Genomic DNA, 16,590 nt, shown 5'->3' with positions numbered 1-16,590 from the left:
AACCAGTCTGACTGCTCTACATCCTCGTGTAAAACAGTTTGACTGCGCTTCATCCTCCTATAGAACAGTTTGGCTGCTCTTCGTCCGATTATTGACTGCTCTTCGTCCGTTTAAAAATCAGTTTGACTGCTCTTCATCCTTTTATAAAGCAGTTTGACTGCTCTTCATCCTCTTATAAATCAGTTTGACTGCTCTTCATCCTTTTACAAATCAGTTTGACTGCACTTCGTCCTCTTATAAAACAGTTTGACTGCTCTTCATCGTTTTATAAAGCAGTTTCACTGCTCTTTATCCTCTTATAAATCAGTTTGACTGCTCTTCGTCCTCTTATAAAACAGTTTGACTGCTCTTCATCCTTTTATAAAGCAGTTTGACTGCTCTTCATCCTCTTATAAATCAATTCGACTGCTCTTCATCCTCTTATAAAACCGTTTGACTGTTCTTCGTCCGATTATAAATCAGTTTGACTGCTCTTCGTCCGATTATAAATCAGTTTGACTGCTCTTCATCCTCTTATAACTCATTTGGCTGCTCTTCATCCTCTTATAAAACCGTTTGACTGCTCTTCATCCTCTTATAAATCAATTTGACTGCTCTTCATCCTCTTATAAAACCGTTTGACTGCTCTTCGTCCGATTATAAATCAGTTTGACTGCTCTTCGTCCGCTTATAAAACAGTTTGACTGCTCTTCGTCCTCTTATTAAACAGTTTGACTGCTCTTCATCCTTTTATAAAGCAGTTTGACTGCTCTTCATCCTCTTATAAATCAGTTTGACTGCTCTTCATCCGATTATAATTCAGTTTGACTGCTCTTCGTCCTCCTATATAACAGTTTGACTGCTCTTCGTCCGATTATTGATTGCTGGTAATCCGATTATAAATCAGTTTGACTGCTCTTCGTCCTCTTATAAAACCGTTTGACTGCTCGTCATCCTTTTACAAAGCAGTTTGACTGCTCTTCAACTTATAAATCTGTTTGACTGCTCTTCATCCGATTATAAATCATTTTGACTGCTCTTCGTCCTCTTATAAAACAGTAGACTGCTCTTGATCCTTTTATAAAGCGGTTTGACTGCTCTTCATCCTCTTATAAAGCAGTTTGACTGCTCTTCATCCTCTTATAAAGCAGTTTGACTGCTCTTCATCCTTTTATAAAGCGGTTTGACTGCTCTTCATCCTCTTATAAATCAGTTTGACTGCTCTTCATCCTTTTATAAAGCAGTTTGACTGCTCTTCATCCTCTTATAAATCAGTTTGACTGCTCTTCATCCTCTTATAAAACAGTAGACTGCTCTTCATCCTTTTATAAAGCGGTTTCACTGCTCTACAATCTCGTATAAAACAGTTTGACTGCTCTTCATCCTTTTATAAAGCAGTTTGACTGCTCTTCATCCTCCTATAAATCAATTTGACTGCTCTTCATCCTCTTATAAAACCGTTTGACTGCTTTTCGTCCGATTATAAATCAGTTTGACTGCTCTTCGTCCGATTATAACTCAGTTTGACAGCTGTTCGTCCGCTTATAAAACAGTGTGACTGCTCTTCGTCCTCTTATAAAACAGTTTGACTGCTCTTCATCCTTTTATAAAGCAGTTTGACTGCTCTTCATTCTCTTATAAAACAGTTTGACTGCTCTTCATCCTCTTGTAAAACAGGTTGACTGCTCTTCATCCTCTTGTAAACCAGTCTGACTGCTCTACATCCTCGTGTAAAACAGTTTGACTGCGCTTCATCCTCCTATAGAAGAGTTTGACTGCTCTTCGTCCGATCATTGACTGCTCTTCGTCCGATTATAAATCAGTTTGACTGCTCTTCAGCCTTTTATAAAGCAGTTTGACTGCTCTTCAGCCTCTTATAAATCAGTTTGACTGCTCTTCATCCTCTTATAAAACAGTTTGACTGCTCTTCGTCCTCTTATAAAACAGTTGGACTGCTCTTCATCGTTTTATAAAGCAGTTTGACTGCTCTTCATCCTCCTATAAAGCAGTTTGACTGCTCTTCGTCCTCCTATAAACCAGTTTGACTGCGCTTCATCCTCCTATAGAACAGTTTGACTGCTCTTCGTCGGATTATAAATCAGTTTGACTGCTCTTCATCCTCTTATAAAATAGTTTGACTGCTCTTCATCCTCCTATAAACCAGTTTGACTGCGCTTCATCCCCGTATAGAACAGTTTGACTGCTCTTCGTCCGATTATAAATCAGTTTGACTGCTCTTCATCCTTTTATAAAGCAGTTTGACTGCTCTTAATCCTCTTATAAATCAGTTTGACTGCTCTTCATCCTTTTACAAATAAGTTTGACTGCACTTCGTCCTCTTATAAAACAGTTTGACTGCTCTTCATCCTCTTATAAATCAATTTGACTGCTCTTCATCCTCTTATAAAACCGTTTGACTGCTCTTCGTGCGATTATAAAACAGTTTGACTGCTCTTCATCCTCCTATAAACCAGTTTGACTGCGCTTCATCCTCCTATAGAACAGTTTGACTGCTCTTCATCCTCTTATAAAGCAGTTTGACTGCTCTTCATTCTCTTATAAATCAGTTTGACTGCTCTTCGTCCGATTATAAATCAGTTTGACTGCGGTTCATCCGCTTATAAAACAGTTTGACTGCTCTTCATCCTTTTATAAATCGGTTTGACTGCTCTTCGTCCGATTATAAATCAGTTTGACTGCTCTTCGTCTGCTTATAAAACAATTTGACTGCTCTTCATCCTTTTATAAAGCAGTTTGACTGCTCTTCATCCTCTTATAAATCAGTTTGACTGCTCTTCATCCTCTTATAAAACAGTTTGACTGCTCTTCAACCTCTTGTAAAACAGGTTGACTAGTCTTCATACTCTTGTAAACCAGTCTGACTGCTCTACATCCTCGTGTAAAACAGTTTGACTGCGCTTCATCCTCCTATAGAACAGTTTGGCTGCTCTTCGTCCGATTATTGACTGCTCTTCGTCCGTTTAAAAATCAGTTTGACTGCTCTTCATCCTTTTATAAAGCAGTTTGACTGCTCTTCATCCTCTTATAAATCAGTTTGACTGCTCTTCATCCTTTTACAAATCAGTTTGACTGCACTTCGTCCTCTTATAAAACAGTTTGACTGCTCTTCATCGTTTTATAAAGCAGTTTCACTGCTCTTTATCCTCTTATAAATCAGTTTGACTGCTCTTCATCCTCTTATAAATCAGTTTGACTGCTCTTCGTCCTCTTATAAAACAGTTTGACTGCTCTTCATCCTTTTATAAAGCAGTTTGACTGCTCTTCATCCTCTTATAAATCAATTCGACTGCTCTTCATCCTCTTATAAAACCGTTTGACTGCTCTTCGTCCGATTATAAATCAGTTTGACTGCTCTTCGTCCGATTATAAATCAGTTTGACTGCTCTTCATCCTCTTATAACTCATTTGGCTGCTCTTCATCCTCTTATAAAACCGTTTGACTGCTCTTCATCCTCTTATAAATCAATTTGACTGCTCTTCATCCTCTTATAAAACCGTTTGACTGCTCTTCGTCCGATTATAAATCAGTTTGACTGCTCTTCGTCCGCTTATAAAACAGTTTGACTGCTCTTCGTCCTCTTATTAAACAGTTTGACTGCTCTTCATCCTTTTATAAAGCAGTTTGACTGCTCTTCATCCTCTTATAAATCAGTTTGACTGCTCTTCATCCGATTATAATTCAGTTTGACTGCTCTTCGTCCTCCTATATAACAGTTTGACTGCTCTTCGTCCGATTATTGATTGCTGGTAATCCGATTATAAATCAGTTTGACTGCTCTTCGTCCTCTTATAAAACCGTTTGACTGCTCGTCATCCTTTTATAAAGCAGTTTGACTGCTCTTCAACTTATAAATCTGTTTGACTGCTCTTCATCCGATTATAAATCATTTTGACTGCTCTTCGTCCTCTTATAAAACAGTAGACTGCTCTTGATCCTTTTATAAAGCGGTTTGACTGCTCTTCATCCTCTTATAAAGCAGTTTGACTGCTCTTCATCCTCTTATAAAGCAGTTTGACTGCTCTTCATCCTTTTATAAAGCGGTTTGACTGCTCTTCATCCTCTTATAAATCAGTTTGACTGCTCTTCATCCTTTTATAAAGCAGTTTGACTGCTCTTCATCCTCTTATAAATCAGTTTGACTGCTCTTCATCCTTTTATAAAGCAGTTTGACTGCTCTTCATCCTCTTACAAATCAATTTGACTGCGCTTCATCCTCCTATAGAAGAGTTTGACTGCTCTTCATCCTTTTATAAAGCAGTTTGACTGCTCTTCATCCTCCTATAAATCAATTTGACTGCTCTTCATCCTCTTATAAAACCGTTTGACTGCTCTTCGTCCGATTATAAATCAGTTTGACTGCTCTTCGTCCGATTATAACTCAGTTTGACTGCTGTTCGTCCGCTTATAAAACAGTTTGACTGCTCTTCGTCCTCTTATAAAACAGTTTGACTGCTCTTCATCCTTTTATAAAGCAGTTTGACTGCTCTTCATTCTCTTATAAAACAGTTTGACTGCTCTTCATCCTCTTGTAAAACAGGTTGACTGCTCTTCATCCTCTTGTAAACCAGTCTGACTGCTCTACATCCTCGTGTAAAACAGTTTGACTGCGCTTCATCCTCCTATAGAAGAGTTTGACTGCTCTTCGTCCGATCATTGACTGCTCTTCGTCCGATTATAAATCAGTTTGACTGCTCTTCAGCCTCTTATAAATCAGTTTGACTGCTCTTCATCCTCTTATAAAACAGTTTGACTGCTCTTCGTCCTCTTATAAAACAGTTGGACTGCTCTTCATCGTTTTATAAAGCAGTTTGACTGCTCTTCATCCTCCTATAAAGCAGTTTGACTGCTCTTCGTCCTCCTATAAACCAGTTTGACTGCGCTTCATCCTCCTATAGAACAGTTTGACTGCTCTTCGTCGGATTATAAATCAGTTTGACTGCTCTTCATCCTCTTATAAAATAGTTTGACTGCTCTTCATCCTCCTATAAACCAGTTTGACTGCGCTTCATCCCCGTATAGAACAGTTTGACTGCTCTTCGTCCGATTATAAATCAGTTTGACTGCTCTTCATCCTTTTATAAAGCAGTTTGACTGCTCTTAATCCTCTTATAAATCAGTTTGACTGCTCTTCATCCTTTTACAAATCAGTTTGACTGCACTTCGTCCTCTTATAAAACAGTTTGACTGCTCTTCATCCTCTTATAAATCAATTTGACTGCTCTTCATCCTCTTATAAAACCGTTTGACTGCTCTTCGTCCGATTATAAATCAGTTTGACTGCTCTTCGTCCGATTATAAATCAGTTTGACTGCTCTTCATCCTCTTATAACTCATTTGGCTGCTCTTCATCCTCTTATAAAATCGTTTGACTGCTCTTCATCCTCTTTTAAATCAATTTGACTGCTCTTCATCCTCTTATGAAACCGTTTGACTGCTCTTCGTCCGATTATAAATCAGTTTGACTGCTCTTCGTCCGCTTATAAATCAGTTTGACTGCTCTTCATCCTCTTATAACTCATTTGGCTGCTCTTCCTCCTCTTATAAAACCGTTTGACTGCTCTTCATCCTCTTATAAATCAATTTGACTGCTCTTCATCCTCTTATAAAACCGTTTGACTGCTGTTCGTCCGATTATAAATCAGTTTGACTGCTCTTCGTCCGCTTATAAAACAGTTTGACTGCTCTTCGTCCTCTTATTAAACAGTTTGACTGCTCTTCATCCTTTTATAAAGCAGTTTGACTGCTCTTCATCCTCTTATAAATCAGTTTGACTGCTCTTCATCCAATTATAATTCAGTTTGACTGCTCTTCGTCCTCCTATATAACAGTTTGACTGCTCTTCGTCGGATTATTGATTGCTGGTAATCCGATTATAAATCAGTTTGACTGCTCTTCGTCCTCTTATAAAACAGTTTGACTGCTCGTCATCCTTTTATAAAGCAGTTTGACTGCTCTTCATCCTCTTATAAATCTGTTTGACTGCTCTTCATCCGATTATAAATCATTTTGACTGCTCTTCGTCCTCTTATAAAACAGTAGACTGCTCTTGATCCTTTTATAAAGCGGTTTGACTGCTCTTCATCCTCTTATAAAGCAGTTTGACTGCTCTTCATCCTCTTATAAAGCAGTTTGACTGCTCTTCATCCTTTTATAAAGCGGTTTGACTGCTCTTCATCCTCTTATAAATCAGTTTGACTGCTCTTCATCCTTTTATAAAGCAGTTTGACTGCTCTTCATCCTCTTATAAATCAGTTTGACTGCTCTTCATCCTCTTATAAAACAGTAGACTGCTCTTCATCCTTTTATAAAGCGGTTTGACTGCTCTACAATCTCGTATAAAACAGTTTGACTGCTCTTCATCCTTTTATAAAGCAGTTTGACTGCTCTTCATCCTCCTATAAATCAATTTGACTGCTCTTCATCCTCTTATAAAACCGTTTGACTGCTCTTCGTCCGATTATAAATCAGTTTGACTGCTCTTCGTCCGATTATAACTCAGTTTGACTGCTGTTCGTCCGCTTATAAAACAGTTTGACTGCTCTTCGTCCTCTTATAAAACAGTTTGACTGCTCTTCATCCTTTTATAAAGCAGTTTGACTGCTCTTCATTCTCTTATAAAACAGTTTGACTGCTCTACATCCTCGTGTAAAACAGTTTGACTGCGCTTCATCCTCCTATAGAAGAGTTTGACTGCTCTTCGTCCGATCATTGACTGCTCTTCGTCCGATTATAAATCAGTTTGACTGCTCTTCAGCCTTTTATAAAACAGTTTGACTGCACTTCATCCTCCTATAGAAGAGTTTGACTGCTCTTCGTCCGATCATTGACTGCTCTTCGTCCGATTATAAATCAGTTTGACTGCTCTTCAGCCTTTTATAAAGCAGTTTGACTGCTCTTCAGCCTCTTATAAATCAGTTTGACTGCTCTTCATCCTCTTATAAAACAGTTTGACTGCTCTTCGTCCTCTTATAAAACAGTTGGACTGCTCTTCATCGTTTTATAAAGCAGTTTGACTGCTCTTCATCCTCCTATAAAGCAGTTTGACTGCTCTTCGTCCTCCTATAAACCAGTTTGACTGCGCTTCATCCTCCTATAGAACAGTTTGACTGCTCTTCGTCGGATTATAAATCAGTTTGACTGCTCTTCATCCTCTTATAAAATAGTTTGACTGCTCTTCATCCTCCTATAAACCAGTTTGACTGCGCTTCATCCCCGTATAGAACAGTTTGACTGCTCTTCGTCCGATTATAAATCAGTTTGACTGCTCTTCATCCTTTTATAAAGCAGTTTGACTGCCCTTAATCCTCTTATAAATCAGTTTGACTGCTCTTCATCCTTTTACAAATCAGTTTGACTGCACTTCGTCCTCTTATAAAACAGTTTGACTGCTCTTCATCCTCTTATAAATCAATTTGACTGCTCTTCATCCTCTTATAAAACCGTTTGACTGCTCTTCGTCCGATTATAAATCAGTTTGACTGCTCTTCGTCCGATTATAAATCAGTTTGACTGCTCTTCATCCTCTTATAACTCATTTGGCTGCTCTTCATCCTCTTATAAAACCGTTTGACTGCTCTTCATCCTCTTATAAATCAATTTGACTGCTCTTCATCCTCTTATAAAACCGTTTGACTGCTCTTCGTCCGATTATAAATCAGTTTGACTGCTCTTCGTCCGCTTATAAAACAGTTTGACTGCTCTTCGTCCTCTTATTAAACAGTTTGACTGCTCTTCATCCGATTATAATTCAGTTTGAGTGCTCTTCATCCTTTTATAAATCAGTTTGACTGCTCTTCATCCGATTATAATTCAGTTTGACTGCTCTTCGTCCTCCTATATAACAGTTTGACTGCTCTTCGTCCGATTATTGACTGCTGGTAATCCGATTATAAATCAGTTTGACTGCTCTTCGTCCTCTTATAAAACAGTTTGACTGCTCGTCATCCTTTTATAAAGCAGTTTGACTGCTCTTCATCCTCTTATAAATCTGTTTGACTGCTCTTCATCCGATTATAAATCATTTTGACTGCTCTTCGTCCTCTTATAAAACAGTAGACTGGTCTTGATCCTTTTATAAAGCGGTTTGACTGCTCTTCATCCTCTTATAAAGCAGTTTGACTGCTCTTCATCCTCTTATAAAGCAGTTTGACTGCTCTTCATCCTTTTATAAAGCGGTTTGACTGCTCTTCATCCTCTTATAAATCAGTTTGACTGCTCTTCATCCTTTTATAAAGCAGTTTGACTGCTCTTCATCCTCTTATAAAACCGTTTGACTGGTCTTCGTCCGATTATAAATCAGTTTGACTGCCCTTCGTCCGATTATAACTCAGTTTGACTGCTGTTCGTCCGCTTATAAAACAGTTTGACTGCTCTTCGTCCTCTTATAAAACAGTTTGACTGCTCTTCATCCTTTTATAAAGCAGTTTGACTGCTCGTCATCCTCTTATAAATCAATTTGACTGCTCTTCATCCTCTTATAAAACCGTTTGACTGCTCTTCGTCCGATTATAAATCAGTTTGACTGCTCTTCGTCCGATTATAACTCAGTTTGACTGCTGTTCGTCCGCTTATAAAACAGTTTGACTGCTCTTCGTCCTCTTATAAAACAGTTTGACTGCTCTTCATCCTTTTATAAAGCAGTTTGACTGCTCTTCATTCTCTTATAAAACAGTTTGACTGCTCTTCATCCTCTTGTAAAACAGGTTGACTGCTCTTCATCCTCTTGTAAACCAGTCTGACTGCTCTACATCCTCGTGTAAAACAGTTTGACTGCGCTTCATCCTCCTATAGAAGAGTTTGACTGCTCTTCGTCCGATCATTGACTGCTCTTCGTCCGATTATAAATCAGTTTGACTGCTCTTCAGCCTTTTATAAAGCAGTTTGACTGCTCTTCATCCTCTTATAAATCAGTTTGACTGCTCTTCATCCTCTTATAAATCAGTTTGACTGCTCTTCGTCCTCTTATAAAACAGTTGGACTGATCTTCATCGTTTTATAAAGCAGTTTGACTGCTCTTCATCCTCCTATAAAGCAGTTTGACTGCTCTTCGTCCCCCTATAAACCAGTTTGACTGCGCTTCATCCTCCTATAGAACAGTTTGACTGCTCTTCGTCGGATTATAAATCAGTTTGACTGCTCTTCATCCTCTTATAAAATAGTTTGACTGCTCTTCATCCTCCTATAAACCAGTTTGACTGCGCTTCATCCCCGTATAGAACAGTTTGACTGCTCTTCGTCCGATTATAAATCAGTTTGACTGCTCTTCATCCTTTTATTAAGCGGTTTGGCTGCTCTTCATCCTCTTGTAAAACACGTTGACTGCTCTTCAACCTGTTGTAAAACAGTCTTACTGCTCTACATCCTCGTATAAAACAGTTTGACTGCGCTTCATCCTTTTATAAAGCAGTTTGACTGCTCTTCATTCTCTTATAAATCAATTTGACTGCTCTTCATCCTTTTATAAAGCAGTTTGACTGCTCTTCATCCTCTTATAAAACAGTTTGACTGCTCTTCGTCCGATTATAAATCAGTGTGACTGCTGTTCGTCCGCTTATAAAACAGTTTGACTGCTCTTCGTCCTCTTATGAAACAGTTTGACTGCTCTTCATCCTTTTATAAAGCAGTTTGACTGCTCTTCATCCTCTTATAAATCAGTTTGACTGCTCTTCATCCGATTATAATTCAGTTTGAGTGCTCTTCGTCCTCCTATATAACAGTTTGACTGCTTTTCGTCCGATTATTGACTGCTGTTCATCCGATTATAAATCAGTTTGACTGCTCTTCATCCTTTCATAAAGTAGTTTGACCGCTCTTCATCCTCTTTTAAATCAGTTTGACTGCTCTTCATCCTCTTATAAACCATTTTGACTGCGCTTCATCCTCCTATAGAACAGTTTGACTGCTCTTCATCCTCTTATAAAGCAGTTTGACTACTCTTCATCCTCTTATAAATCAGTTTGACTGCTCTTCGTCGGATTATAAATCAGTTTGACTGCGGTTCATCCGCTTATAAAACAGTTTGACTGCTCTTCATCCTTTTATAAATCAGTTTGACTGCTCTTCGTCCGATTATAAATCAGTTTGACTGCTCTTCGTCTGCTTATAAAACAGTTTGACTGCTCTTCATCCTTTTATAAATCAGTTTGACTGCTCTTCATCCTCTTATAAAACAGTTTGACTGCTCTTCATACTCTTGTAAACCAGTCTGACTGCTCTACATCCTCGTGTAAAACAGTTTGACTGCGCTTCATCCTCCTATAGAACAGTTTGGCTGCTCTTCGTCCGATTATTGACTGCTCTTCGTCCGTTTATAAATCAGTTTGACTGCTCTTCATCCTTTTATAAAGCAGTTTGACTGCTCTTCATCCTCTTATAAATCAGTTTGACTGCTCTTCATCCTCTTATAAATCAGTTTGACTGCTCTTCGTCCTCTTATAAAACAGTTTGACTGCTATTCATCGTTTTATAAAGCAGTTTCACTGCTCTTCATCCTCTTATAAATCAGTTTGACTGCTCTTCATCCTCTTATAAATCAGTTTGACTGCTCTTCGTCCTCTTATAAAACAGTTTGACTTCTCTTCATCCTTTTATAAAACAGTTTGACTTCTCTTCATCCTTTTATAAAGCAGTTTGACTGCTCTTCGTCCGATTATAAATCAGTTTGACTGCTCTTCGTCCGATTATAAATCAGTTTGACTGCTGTTCGTCCGCTTATAAAACAGTTTGACTGCTCTTCGTCCTCTTATTAAACAGTTTGACTGCTCTTCATCCTTTTATAAAGCAGTTTTTACTGCTCTTCATCCTCTTATAAATCAGTTTGACTGCTCTTCATCCGATTATAATTCAGTTTGACTGCTCTTCGTCCTCCTATATAACAGTTTGACTGCTCTTCGTCCGATTATTGACTGCTGTTCATCCGATTATAAATCAGTTTGACTGCTCTTCATCCTCATATAAACCAGTTTGACTGCGCTTCATCCTCCTATAGAACAGTTTGACTGCTCTTCATCCTCTTATAAAGCAGTTTGACTGCTCTTCATCCTCTTATAAATCAGTTTGACTGCTCTTCGTCCGATTATAAATCAGTTTGACTGCGGTTCATCCGCTTATAAAACAGTTTGACTGCTCTTCATCCTTTTATAAATCAATTTGACTGCTCTTCGTCCGATTATAAATCAGTTTGATTGCTCTTCGTCTGCTTATAAAACAGTTTGACTGCTCTTCATCCTTTTATAAAGCAGTTTGACTGCTCTTCATCCTCTTATAAATCAGTTTGACTGCTCATCAACCTCTTGTAAAACAGGTTGACTGCTCTTCATACTCTTGTAAACCAGTCTGACTGCTCTACATCCTCGTGTAAAACAGTTTGACTGCGCTTCATCCTCCTATAGAACAGTTTGGCTGCTCTTCGTCCGATTATTGACTGCTCTTCGTCCGTTTATAAATCAGTTTGACTGCTCTTCATCCTTTTATAAATCAGTTTGACTGCTCTTCATCCTCTTACAAATCAGTTTGACTGCTCTTCGTCCTCTTATAAAACAGTTTGACTGCTCTTCATCGTTTTATAAAGCAGTTTCACTGCTCTTCATCCTCTTATAAATCAGTTTGACTGCTCTTCATCCTCTTATAAATCAGTTTGACTGCTCTTCGTCCTCTTATAAAACAGTTTGACTGCTCTTCATCCTTTCATAAAGCAGTTTGACTGCTCTTCATCCTCTTATAAATCAATTTGACTGCTCTTCATCCTCTTATAAAACCGTTTGACTGCTCTTCGTCCGATTATAAATCAGATTGACTGCTCTTCGTCCGATTATAAATCAGTTTGACTGCTCTTCATCCTCTTATAAATCAATTTGACTGCTCTTCATCCTCTTATAAAACCGTTTGACTGCTCTTCGTCCGATTATAAATCAGTTTGACTGCTCTTCGTCCGATTATAAATCAGTTTGACTGCTCTTCATCCTCTTATAACTCATTTGGCTGCTCTTCATCCTCTTATAAAACCGTTTGACTGCTCTTCATCCTCTTATAAATCAATTTGACTGCTCTTCATCCTCTTATAAAACCGTTTGACTGCTCTTCGTCCGATTATAAATCAGTTTGACTGCTCTTCGTCCGCTTATAAATCAGTTTGACTGCTCTTCATCCTCTTATAACTCATTTGGCTGCTCTTCATCCTCTTATAAAACCGTTTGACTGCTCTTCATCCTCTTATAAATCAATTTGACTGCTCTTCATCCTCTTATAAAACCGTTTGACTGCTGTTCGTCCGATTATAAATCAGTTTGACTGCTCTTCGTCCGCTTATAAAACAGTTTGACTGCTCTTCGTCCTCTTATTAAACAGTTTGACTGCTCTTCATCCTTTTATAAAGCAGTTTGACTGCTCTTCATCCTCTTATAAATCAGTTTGACTGCTCTTCATCCGATTATAATTCAGTTTGACTGCTCTTCGTCCTCCTATATAATAGTTTGACTGCTCTTCGTCCGATTATTGATTGCTGGTAATCCGATTATAAATCAGTTTGACTGCTCTTCGTCCTCTTATAAAACAGTTTGACTGCTCGTCATCCTTTTATAAAGCAGTTTGACTGCTCTTCATCCTCTTATAAATCTGTTTGACTGCTCTTCATCCGATTATAAATCATTTTGACTGCTCTTCGTCCTCTTATAAAACAGTAGACTGCTCTTGATCCTTTTATAAAGCGGTTTGACTGCTCTTCATCCTCTTATAAAGCAGTTTGACTGCTCTTCATCCTCTTATAAAGCAGTTTGACTGCTCTTCATCCTTTTATAAAGCGGTTTGACTGCTCTTCATCCTCTTATAAATCAGTTTGACTGCTCTTCATCCTTTTATAAAGCAGTTTGACTGCTCTTCATCCTCTTATAAATCAGTTTGACTGCTCTTCATCCTCTTATAAAACAGTAGACTGCTCTTCATCCTTTTATAAAGCGGTTTGACTGCTCTACAATCTCGTATAAAACAGTTTGACTGCTCTTCATCCTTTTATAAAGCAGTTTGACTGCTCTTCATCCTCCTATAAATCAATTTGACTGCTCTTCATCCTCTTATAAAACCGTTTGACTGCTTTTCGTCCGATTATAAATCAGTTTGACTGCTCTTCGTCCGATTATAACTCAGTTTGACAGCTGTTCGTCCGCTTATAAAACAGTGTGACTGCTCTTCGTCCTCTTATAAAACAGTTTGACTGCTCTTCATCCTTTTATAAAGCAGTTTGACTGCTCTTCATTCTCTTATAAAACAGTTTGACTGCTCTTCATCCTCTTGTAAAACAGGTTGACTGCTCTTCATCCTCTTGTAAACCAGTCTGACTGCTCTACATCCTCGTGTAAAACAGTTTGACTGCGCTTCATCCTCCTATAGAAGAGTTTGACTGCTCTTCGTCCGATCATTGACTGCTCTTCGTCCGATTATAAATCAGTTTGACTGCTCTTCAGCCTTTTATAAAGCAGTTTGACTGCTCTTCAGCCTCTTATAAATCAGTTTGACTGCTCTTCATCCTCTTATAAAACAGTTTGACTGCTCTTCGTCCTCTTATAAAACAGTTGGACTGCTCTTCATCGTTTTATAAAGCAGTTTGACTGCTCTTCATCCTCCTATAAAGCAGTTTGACTGCTCTTCGTCCTCCTATAAACCAGTTTGACTGCGCTTCATCCTCCTATAGAACAGTTTGACTGCTCTTCGTCGGATTATAAATCAGTTTGACTGCTCTTCATCCTCTTATAAAATAGTTTGACTGCTCTTCATCCTCCTATAAACCAGTTTGACTGCGCTTCATCCCCGTATAGAACAGTTTGACTGCTCTTCGTCCGATTATAAATCAGTTTGACTGCTCTTCATCCTTTTATAAAGCAGTTTGACTGCTCTTAATCCTCTTATAAATCAGTTTGACTGCTCTTCATCCTTTTACAAATAAGTTTGACTGCACTTCGTCCTCTTATAAAACAGTTTGACTGCTCTTCATCCTCTTATAAATCAATTTGACTGCTCTTCATCCTCTTATAAAACCGTTTGACTGCTCTTCGTGCGATTATAAAACAGTTTGACTGCTCTTCATCCTCCTATAAACCAGTTTGACTGCGCTTCATCCTCCTATAGAACAGTTTGACTGCTCTTCATCCTCTTATAAAGCAGTTTGACTGCTCTTCATTCTCTTATAAATCAGTTTGACTGCTCTTCGTCCGATTATAAATCAGTTTGACTGCGGTTCATCCGCTTATAAAACAGTTTGACTGCTCTTCATCCTTTTATAAATCGGTTTGACTGCTCTTCGTCCGATTATAAATCAGTTTGACTGCTCTTCGTCTGCTTATAAAACAATTTGACTGCTCTTCATCCTTTTATAAAGCAGTTTGACTGCTCTTCATCCTCTTATAAATCAGTTTGACTGCTCTTCATCCTCTTATAAAACAGTTTGACTGCTCTTCAACCTCTTGTAAAACAGGTTGACTAGTCTTCATACTCTTGTAAACCAGTCTGACTGCTCTACATCCTCGTGTAAAACAGTTTGACTGCGCTTCATCCTCCTATAGAACAGTTTGGCTGCTCTTCGTCCGATTATTGACTGCTCTTCGTCCGTTTAAAAATCAGTTTGACTGCTCTTCATCCTTTTATAAAGCAGTTTGACTGCTCTTCATCCTCTTATAAATCAGTTTGACTGCTCTTCATCCTTTTACAAATCAGTTTGACTGCACTTCGTCCTCTTATAAAACAGTTTGACTGCTCTTCATCGTTTTATAAAGCAGTTTCACTGCTCTTTATCCTCTTATAAATCAGTTTGACTGCTCTTCATCCTCTTATAAATCAGTTTGACTGCTCTTCGTCCTCTTATAAAACAGTTTGACTGCTCTTCATCCTTTTATAAAGCAGTTTGACTGCTCTTCATCCTCTTATAAATCAATTCGACTGCTCTTCATCCTCTTATAAAACCGTTTGACTGCTCTTCGTCCGATTATAAATCAGTTTGACTGCTCTTCGTCCGATTATAAATCAGTTTGACTGCTCTTCATCCTCTTATAACTCATTTGGCTGCTCTTCATCCTCTTATAAAACCGTTTGACTGCTCTTCATCCTCTTATAAATCAATTTGACTGCTCTTCATCCTCTTATAAAACCGTTTGACTGCTCTTCGTCCGATTATAAATCAGTTTGACTGCTCTTCGTCCGCTTATAAAACAGTTTGACTGCTCTTCGTCCTCTTATTAAACAGTTTGACTGCTCTTCATCCTTTTATAAAGCAGTTTGACTGCTCTTCATCCTCTTATAAATCAGTTTGACTGCTCTTCATCCGATTATAATTCAGTTTGACTGCTCTTCGTCCTCCTATATAACAGTTTGACTGCTCTTCGTCCGATTATTGATTGCTGGTAATCCGATTATAAATCAGTTTGACTGCTCTTCGTCCTCTTATAAAACCGTTTGACTGCTCGTCATCCTTTTATAAAGCAGTTTGACTGCTCTTCAACTTATAAATCTGTTTGACTGCTCTTCATCCGATTATAAATCATTTTGACTGCTCTTCGTCCTCTTATAAAACAGTAGACTGCTCTTGATCCTTTTATAAAGCGGTTTGACTGCTCTTCATCCTCTTATAAAGCAGTTTGACTGCTCTTCATCCTCTTATAAAGCAGTTTGACTGCTCTTCATCCTCTTATAAAACAGTTTGACTGCTCTTCGTCCTCTTATAAAACAGTTGGACTGCTCTTCATCGTTTTATAAAGCAGTTTGACTGCTCTTCATCCTCCTATAAAGCAGTTTGACTGCTCTTCGTCCTCCTATAAACCAGTTTGACTGCGCTTCATCCTCCTATAGAACAGTTTGACTGCTCTTCGTCGGATTATAAATCAGTTTGACTGCTCTTCATCCTCTTATAAAATAGTTTGACTGCTCTTCATCCTCCTATAAACCAGTTTGACTGCGCTTCATCCCCGTATAGAACAGTTTGACTGCTCTTCGTCCGATTATAAATCAGTTTGACTGCTCTTCATCCTTTTATAAAGCAGTTTGACTGCTCTTAATCCTCTTATAAATCAGTTTGACTGCTCTTCATCCTTTTACAAATCAGTTTGACTGCACTTCGTCCTCTTATAAAACAGTTTGACTGCTCTTCATCCTCTTATAAATCAATTTGACTGCTCTTCATCCTCTTATAAAACCGTTTGACTGCTCTTCGTCCGATTATAAATCAGTTTGACTGCTCTTCGTCCGATTATAAATCAGTTTGACTGCTCTTCATCCTCTTATAACTCATTTGGCTGCTCTTCATCCTCTTATAAAATCGTTTGACTGCTCTTCATCCTCTTTTAAATCAATTTGACTGCTCTTCATCCTCTTATGAAACCGTTTGACTGCTCTTCGTCCGATTATAAATCAGTTTGACTGCTCTTCGTCCGCTTATAAATCAGTTTGACTGCTCTTCATCCTCTTATAACTCATTTGGCTGCTCTTCCTCCTCTTATAAAACCGTTTGACTGCTCTTCATCCTCTTATAAATCAATTTGACTGCTCTTCATCCTCTTATAAAACCGTTTGACTGCTGTTCGTCCGATTATAAATCAGTTTGACTGCTC

The sequence above is a fragment of the Lampris incognitus genome, chromosome 12 (genome assembly GCF_029633865.1).
Source record: "Lampris incognitus isolate fLamInc1 chromosome 12, fLamInc1.hap2, whole genome shotgun sequence".
Classification (NCBI taxonomy): Eukaryota; Metazoa; Chordata; class Actinopteri; order Lampriformes; family Lampridae; genus Lampris; species Lampris incognitus.
The sequence above is the reverse complement of the archived record's forward strand: the minus strand, read 5'-3'. Positions refer to the sequence as shown.